This window comes from Arachis ipaensis, chromosome B05 (genome assembly GCF_000816755.2).
Source record: "Arachis ipaensis cultivar K30076 chromosome B05, Araip1.1, whole genome shotgun sequence".
Taxonomy (NCBI): Eukaryota; Viridiplantae; Streptophyta; class Magnoliopsida; order Fabales; family Fabaceae; genus Arachis; species Arachis ipaensis.
This window is the reverse complement of record NC_029789.2, coordinates 134,953,950-134,961,894: the sequence shown is the minus strand read 5'-3', so window position 1 is coordinate 134,961,894 and position 7,945 is coordinate 134,953,950.

The following is a 7,945-nucleotide window of genomic DNA, read 5'->3' as shown; positions in this document are numbered from 1 at the left end:
AGATATTATTATTTTTATTATTACCGCATCTATTATACAGGCATCATGAGATGTCAAACGCATCAAATCCTATATAAGTGACGCTAATTAATTTTGAACTAATAATACTAAATTAATTTTAGTGAACGTAATTAGAAGATGGATAAAGTATTGATATAAGGAAGACGATTTAAGGGTTAAATTGGTGCATACATGTATAGGACATTTTAGTCGAGGTACTTGCTCGGTTGGTCCTATACATATATAAAATCAAATATGCATACACATAGAGTGAGAGAGAAAAAATTATGTGGGTCTTTTTTTTTTCTTTTTTTTTTTACAACGAATATTTCTCTGTATTCTACATATATCTCTAATTTATATATGAGTGCCCCCTTTAGACAAACAACATATATAGGATACATAATAATTAAAACTGTTGCACACTACATATGTATGTATATATCTACATATACAATGGTAACTGTTCTGATAGAGGTTGGTTGGTGTATAATTTGTGTGCTAATGAGTATTTGTAAATTTTTTGTTGGGATGAGTTATATGTCGATAAGAAGAAAATAAAGGAGTGAATACCTGCAAAAGGCATTCTGACACTCAAGTTAATAAATGAGTAATAAGCTTTGCAGAAAATGCAATGAATTAAATAAATGTTTTACCTCCTTTTTATATTTTGGGATGAAGCATTGACAGTTATACTCTCAATAATTCGCATTAATGGAGAGTAATAACATATCAGGGCATTACAATATTTCTTTTGGTGCCTATTATTGATAACTGATCTATAACGTATGCTGCCAAGTTATAATATTAAGGACGAGTTATAACGGCCATATAACGTATACTGCCGAGTTATAGTATTAAGGATGAGTTATAGCGGCCATATCACAGCTCCCAAGCTTAGCCTGGCTATATTTTGATAAAGCAGGTTGAGTTTTTTTAGTTATAACTCGGCGGTCTGAGTTATAGGTATGGAGCCTCCAAATCAACTTACTTTATAAAAATAAAGAATAAAATAATTTGAATTTCAGACGTGATTTGAAGTTAACGTGTATTAAAAAGTGTAATAGTCTTATCATTGATTGTGCCTTTAGTTTTTCTAATGTAATTTTGAACCATTGATTTAATAGATGCAATGATTAGGGTTTTTCATGGAACTGAATAGTTTCATTAAATGTGGCATTACTTTCCTATTGAAGCGTTTTGGAGTCTTAAAGGCATGCGTAAAAGAGGTTAGTTTGTGTTACTGCCACTGTTTCTTCTTCTTTTCGCTTTTCTGAAAGAATTGTAGGTAAGAAAAAATATAAAGTTGAGGATCACGACTCTTATAACTGGGTAAGTGAGGATGTGAGGATTCGAGGGGTTCACTGTTTGTTGATGAGGGTAGTGTTGGTGAGATTGCTTTGGTTTGGATTGTTTGAATTCGACTTGATAGATATTTGAGTAATTGATAGATTGATATTTGATTTAGGCAATAGTTGCCGTTGGTATGTTGGTCCCCTATGTTTGTTAGGGATGTGATAGTAGAGCGAGAATATTTTATCCTTGTTTGATAACTGAGTTAGACAATGACTTGTTTTAGATTGCCATTGATATATTGGTCCCCGTTGTTGAGATAGGGTTTGATAGAAGTGAATTGGTTGGGTGAGAATATCATGTTAGTTCACCTTTGTTTGGGTGAGAATATCGCAACAATTCTCCACAGCCAGCTTCACTATTCTTCAACTTGACCATCCTATCAGTATTTAGCTTAGGACCTTCTAGGAGGTAGATTCCACGCTATTTCCTCTCTTCTCGGGAGTGGCCTTTCTCTCCCGCTTCTCTTTCTAATACAACCCACCTGATAATTTGTTATATTATTTCTAATTATTTTGATAACATTAGTAGACCTCTGGAATGGGGGAAAGAAAACTTCCTTATTCCTCCAATTCCAAGTCCACCAACATGTCATGAAGAATTCACCCCTCCAAGAAAAAGTGGAAGATATCCCCACAGAGTTTTCCAAATTCAACTCTATCCAGTTGAACAATTCTGTGCCAAAGAACATTGTCGCTGCTGCTAGATGTATAATTTGTACCATATTCTGGCTGTCTTTGGGCAGTCCCTCATCGCATGTATTATGGTTTTCTTTTGCCTTGGCAATGGTGGCATGTTAGATGTGCTCCCATCTTCCTTTTCGCTGTTAGAATTTTTCATGGGATAGTTTTCACATGAAGGTTTTGGTTCTTTCCATCCCTTTCCAGCTCCAAATGGCCTTCCATATGCCTCTTTCTTCTTTCTGTTAATCTTTTGTTTGCACTTGGTATGCTGATGCTATGGTCACTTATCCTCTAGTATTGTGCTTCCATCTAAAAGAATATTCTGTGTTCTATCTTGGTGGAGGAATAGTCTAATCTTGTTTATAATCAAACTCGGTAGCTTATTCTCCATCCTTCGTATATCCCATCCCCATCATCATCAATATAATCTGCTACAGTTTCTTCCAGATGAATTTGTTGTACATTGTTGACTGCTTTCGTAGAGGTATCCTTCCTCTAGAAATCAGTTATCAAACCAAAAAGATGTTTGTTCTCAATTTCCTATCATTTTGCTACAATTCTGTGTAACTATAGGCCATAATTTCACCAGTTCTTTCCAGAGTGGAGAGTTAACTTGTTTGCTTTGAACTTTTCTAGTATTTTCTCTTCCTTTGATGTATTTGTGACTAAAAATTTTAGCCCCAAGCTGTTGAAATTAGTCACAAGTTTCTAAATTAGTTTCATGAGAAAAACATCATTAACTTTCTATATATTTTTCATTCCCAGTTTTTAAGAGACATAGAGTGTTCCAACTTATCAAATGTATTTTTCTTTAATTTTATGTGTTCTCCTAGATAAATTCTCTCTGCATTTTCTCCAGCTGTATATAGATTCCCTTTGGTATCCTATTATGTTGGATTTCGAAATTTGCAATTAAGCTTAGAGTAGCTTTGGTCAAAGTTATTCTTCTTGCTAGTGGCAAGCAATTAGCTTTCCATCCCTTTAGCTTACTTTGTATTCTTTCTATTACATTCTTGAATCTTTCTTTTCCTTTCCTCTAATTTGTGAACATAGCACCAAGGTATCGTCCTAGGTTTGGTTTCTCTTGATAATTGCAGATTTTTAAAGTTGAGTCTCTACTTTTTCTTCTTATATTATTGGAGAATACCACATGTGTCTTTGCCACACTTACTTTCAATCTAGAGAGCTTACAAAATCTGTTCATACAACGTTGAATCTCCTCTATTTGCTCCCATGTTGCTTCAGCAAACACTAGCAAGTTGTCCACAAAGAGCAAATGAGATATGCTTGGTCTTAATCTGCCTATTCTTATTGATTTTCATCTTTCCTTGTCCACCCAATTCTCTATCATTTGAGACAGCCCATCCATGGCTATCACAAACAGATATGGAGAAATCGGGTCTCTTTGTCTCACTCTGCGAGTGGGCTAAAAGCTATTGGTTTTTCCTCCATTCCATAAAATTTTGTATGACATAGATTGCACACAACTCATTATTATTTTAATTATCAACTCATCTAGTCCAAAATTTACCAAACAATCTTCTAGAAAACTCTAACTTAATCCATCATAGGCTTTCTCGAAATCAAATTTCACCGCCATTAGGCCTTTTCTTCCTTTAACTCTCCTCATTATATGAGCAACCTCCTTTGCTATTATTATATTATCTTAGATTTTTTGTCCTAAAACAAAACTTGCCTGAAAAAGAGAATTCTGTCCCTCAGAACTAGCTTTAATCTTTCCACCACTATCTTTGAAATGCACTTATAATTCACATTACAAAGGAAGATAGGGCGGAATTGAGTTATCAAAGTTGTATTCAAATCTTTAATTAACTTCGGATTCCTCCATCATTGTTGCACCAACTTGATTACACTTTCCCCCACTATTTTCCAGTTCTCCGTAAAGAAGGCAGCTGGGAATCCATCCGGCCTCGGAGCCTTGAGAGACCCTATATTATATATTGCTCCTTTCACCTCCATAGCCTTTGGTATTATTGTCAGGTTGTGTTTTATATTCTCATCTAGCATAGGATACCTACTTTCTTCTTCTACTTTGCTTGAGTCTAGGTTCTCTTCTTTATATAATTCTTTGAAGAATTTCATCACATAATCAACTAGAGCTTGATGCTCGGTCATCCAATCACCATCGTTGTTCTTAAGTTTCAAGATTCGATTTCTTTTTTTCTGAATTATCGTCTTAGTGTGATAAGATTTCGTACTTCGATCCCTGTCGATCAACCACTGTTCCCTGGATTTTTGCTTTCACATTGTCTCCTCCTTGTCTCATAATTCTTCAAGTTCTTTATTTGACTCCCCTTCTAATTCTTCTAGAAATTTATTCCTCCCATAACTCCTTGTCCTTTGAATACTAGCAATTCTCGCTATAATCCTTCTTTTTTGCTTTTCAATATGTTCAAACACATCCTTGTTCCATCTGATTAATTTCTCTATGAAGCCATTCAACTCTCTGTCTTCTTGATATTGATAGTTCCAGTGTTGTTTTATAAAATTCTTGAACTCCGGATGCATACTCCACATTTCTTCATATCGAAAAGGCTTTTCTCCAACTTTACTTTCCATATGATTAGTGGTGACTAAGATTGGATGGTGATCCGATTTCACTCTAGCCAACACATCCACTCTCGCTTCCAAAAATCTCAGTCTCCATTTTATGTTTGCTAGAGCACGATCAAGTCTTTTAAACACTCTTTTCAAATTATCCCATTTTGGGCCCTTCCAAGTAAATCTAGTTCCCACTGCTCCTAGGTCGATCAAGGTACAATCATTCACCTATTTTTTTGAAGCGCCTACAAGCATTTGTATCTATTCTTCCTCAGCCTTTCTTCTCACATAGTTTTGCAATGTTGTTAAAATCTCCTACTACGAACCATTCCTTCTATATACTACCCTGCAAATTTTTTAGATCTCCTCATGTATCTCTTCTTTTGTTTTCATTAGGATTGGCATATACTGCTGTTAAAAGCCATTCTCTATCACTTCCTCTATTCACTCCCATTTGCACATATTGGTTCTTGGATTCAATCACATTTATCTGAATGTCAAGATCCCTCCAAAGTACACAGATTCCTCCACTAAAACCCACTACTTTGTCAACATGCCAAAAATCAAAGCCAAAAGTTTTAATGGCTCTGATAGCAACGTCCCAACTGCACCTAGTTTTGACTAAAATCACCACATTGGGCTTATGCAAGCTAACAATTTATCTAAGGGTTCGGCAAAAAGAAGCACACGCCACCCCTCTGCAGTTCTAGGACATGATTATCATTAATACAAAAGATTAAAATAAGGCTTATCCACCTACAAAGCTCAGTGCAGAACACCTTCCATCATCCTCTCGGCTTCACTGTTTGTGTCCTCCATTCCCTCCATTACCTCCAACTGAGGATTTGGTTCTTTCATTGCCTTTTCAGCTCCTTCACATTGCTCATATTGTCGTAGAGCTTTTACCATCAATTCTGAACTTATGGAGTTCAGGTCTGACGATTTTGGATCTGGCTCCACCAACTCTTCTATGTCTTCATCCATTTGTAGTGTTTCTGGCACAAATTCTTCTTTCATATGGAGTTCACTGGTTTTGTTGCTAGAGAGATTCAGGGGTGAAAGATGGGGTTGTTGTTGGGATACTTTTTGATTGTTCTGTTGTGAGGTTCCATTGGTATTGGTCTGGGGATTTGGGCTTATAAGGATCACGTGATTGTTTTTTTCTGTAACAAAATGGCTACATGGTGGTTCTTGGGTAGGATTAGCATTTGGGCTTTTTTGGTTTTGTCTGGGCTTGATCTAGCTTGGGCTTGTGATAAACTCTGGTTATTATTCATTTGATTTTCTTTGGTTGATTTTTGGGTTTTGGATTCTTTTTTTTTTTGTGCCTGGTTTTGGGCTTTATTTTTAGCACCATTTTAAACCATAGGGTTGGTCTTGGGCTGGCTTTGTCTCATGGGATCCGTTGGTTGTTGCCGGAAAACATTCTCCATAATCTTTTGATTGGGTGCTTTGTCTTTATTTGCATCATTAGCCTCTTCATTCGCATCTTGTAAGAAATTGATACCTCGTACCATTGCCTCCAGGCACATTCTTTTTGCTCGTTTCCCCCTTTCCTCCACTACCTTCTTTTTCTTGATTCTTCTCAGTTCTTTTGCCGTGTATTGTTCTTTGACCATCATCCAAGGGCCATACACACTATTTTCCTCTTCCATGACACCTTTACCCCTATCATTTTTTGAAATGCCTGCATTACCCTTATCTCCCCCACCGTTTCTTTCGTTATTGTTCTCTGTCGTATAACCTCCTTCTTTCTCCACCATTGCTGCATCACTCTGGCTCTTCTCATACACCTTATTTATTGAGCAGTTTACTTTTTCGTGATCTACAACACCGTACAAAAAACATATATTGTGGAGGCCTTCATACTCCACCTTATACTTCACTCCATTGATGGAGTATTGAGAAATCAAGGGTTCTGTTAGGTCAAGCTCGACGCATAACCTCGCAAACTTTTCCCTTGTTCTGCTAGTAGTATTTGCATCAACCTTTAAAGTTCTTCCTACTACATTGTCTATTCTCTACAACATCTCTTTCTCATAGTACTCGATGGCCAGTCCAGACAACCGCACCCACGCGGCGATGTAATCTACGGTTGCCTCTATGGGATTAAAATTTGGTTTTCAGTGATAGTGATCAAATATTTTCTAGGGCCCTCTTGTCAAAGCAAAATCCAAGTCCTCTTGAGAATAAAACTTAACAATAAAGAAATCATTACGGATATCGATCACTTCCAAGCTTCCTTGTTTTTTCACATGGTTTCAAGCCTCCTAGTAAAAACTGGCAGAGAAATCCTCCTTTCTAGTAGCGTTACAATAAGCTTATTCCACCAAGGGTGTTTGAGGGTTTTCACGGCAGCTTCGTTAATGAAAAAGTTGAAAATACCTTTTACACATTTCACTTTTATCTCATGATTTTGACTTTTCTCTATACCTTTCATGTGTTGGTCTTGTATCTCGGTGGCTCCTTCCTTTGCTAGCTCTATAATGTCTTCTTCTGAAGAGAACTACCATCTTCTTCCATCTTGGTTCCTACCACATGCCTTCTTCCTCCTTTTACTACAACGCAAGACGATGTGTTTAGCGCTACATTACCTCCCTGAATGTCCTCTTTTTCTATCATCCATTTTTCCTCTCTAGGCACCAAAAAGGAGTCTCCCATAAATTTCATACCATCCCTTCTGATATCTTCTCACATTCTTTCCTTTCCTTCCACTCGCTTTTGCTTTTCCTTTCTGCTGCTGCTGTGAGTCGTGCGCTCTTGAGTGTCCTCCATGGACATATTCACCTCTCATGGTGGTGGTATTGTTTTAGACATAGGCTTCACATATATATGAAGAGAAAATATTCTAAGCACTTCTAGAGGGACTTTTTAACAAAGACTTTATTAGTGATGCATTATCTATTCATATGCATCAATACTGAGAAAGTTCGAAGATGTAGCCTATTAAAACAGAAGTCCAATTGGAGAGAATCAAGGCCAATTTTTCAAGTGATGAAAGGATAAAATAGCTTACTTTAATTAAGCAAGTACCAAATGGACTGAATATGAAGTCCCACATAAATTGAAAAAGAGAACAAAATATGCTTTATAAAAATGTGGAGATCTCTTCTTTATAGGACTTGTTATATTTGATGGGTTGAGTAATTTTTGTCCCTCCATCAATAATAAAATTGTGAGGTTTTGAGTGTTAAAGTGGACAATATCTACCAGCAGAACACTTCGCAATTATGGTTAATTACTAAAAAAACAATTACTATAAGATTTTTTAGTTAACATATGCTATAAAAAAGATTACTACTAATATATATTTTGATTAATGTATAATAAATACATTAAAAATAAAT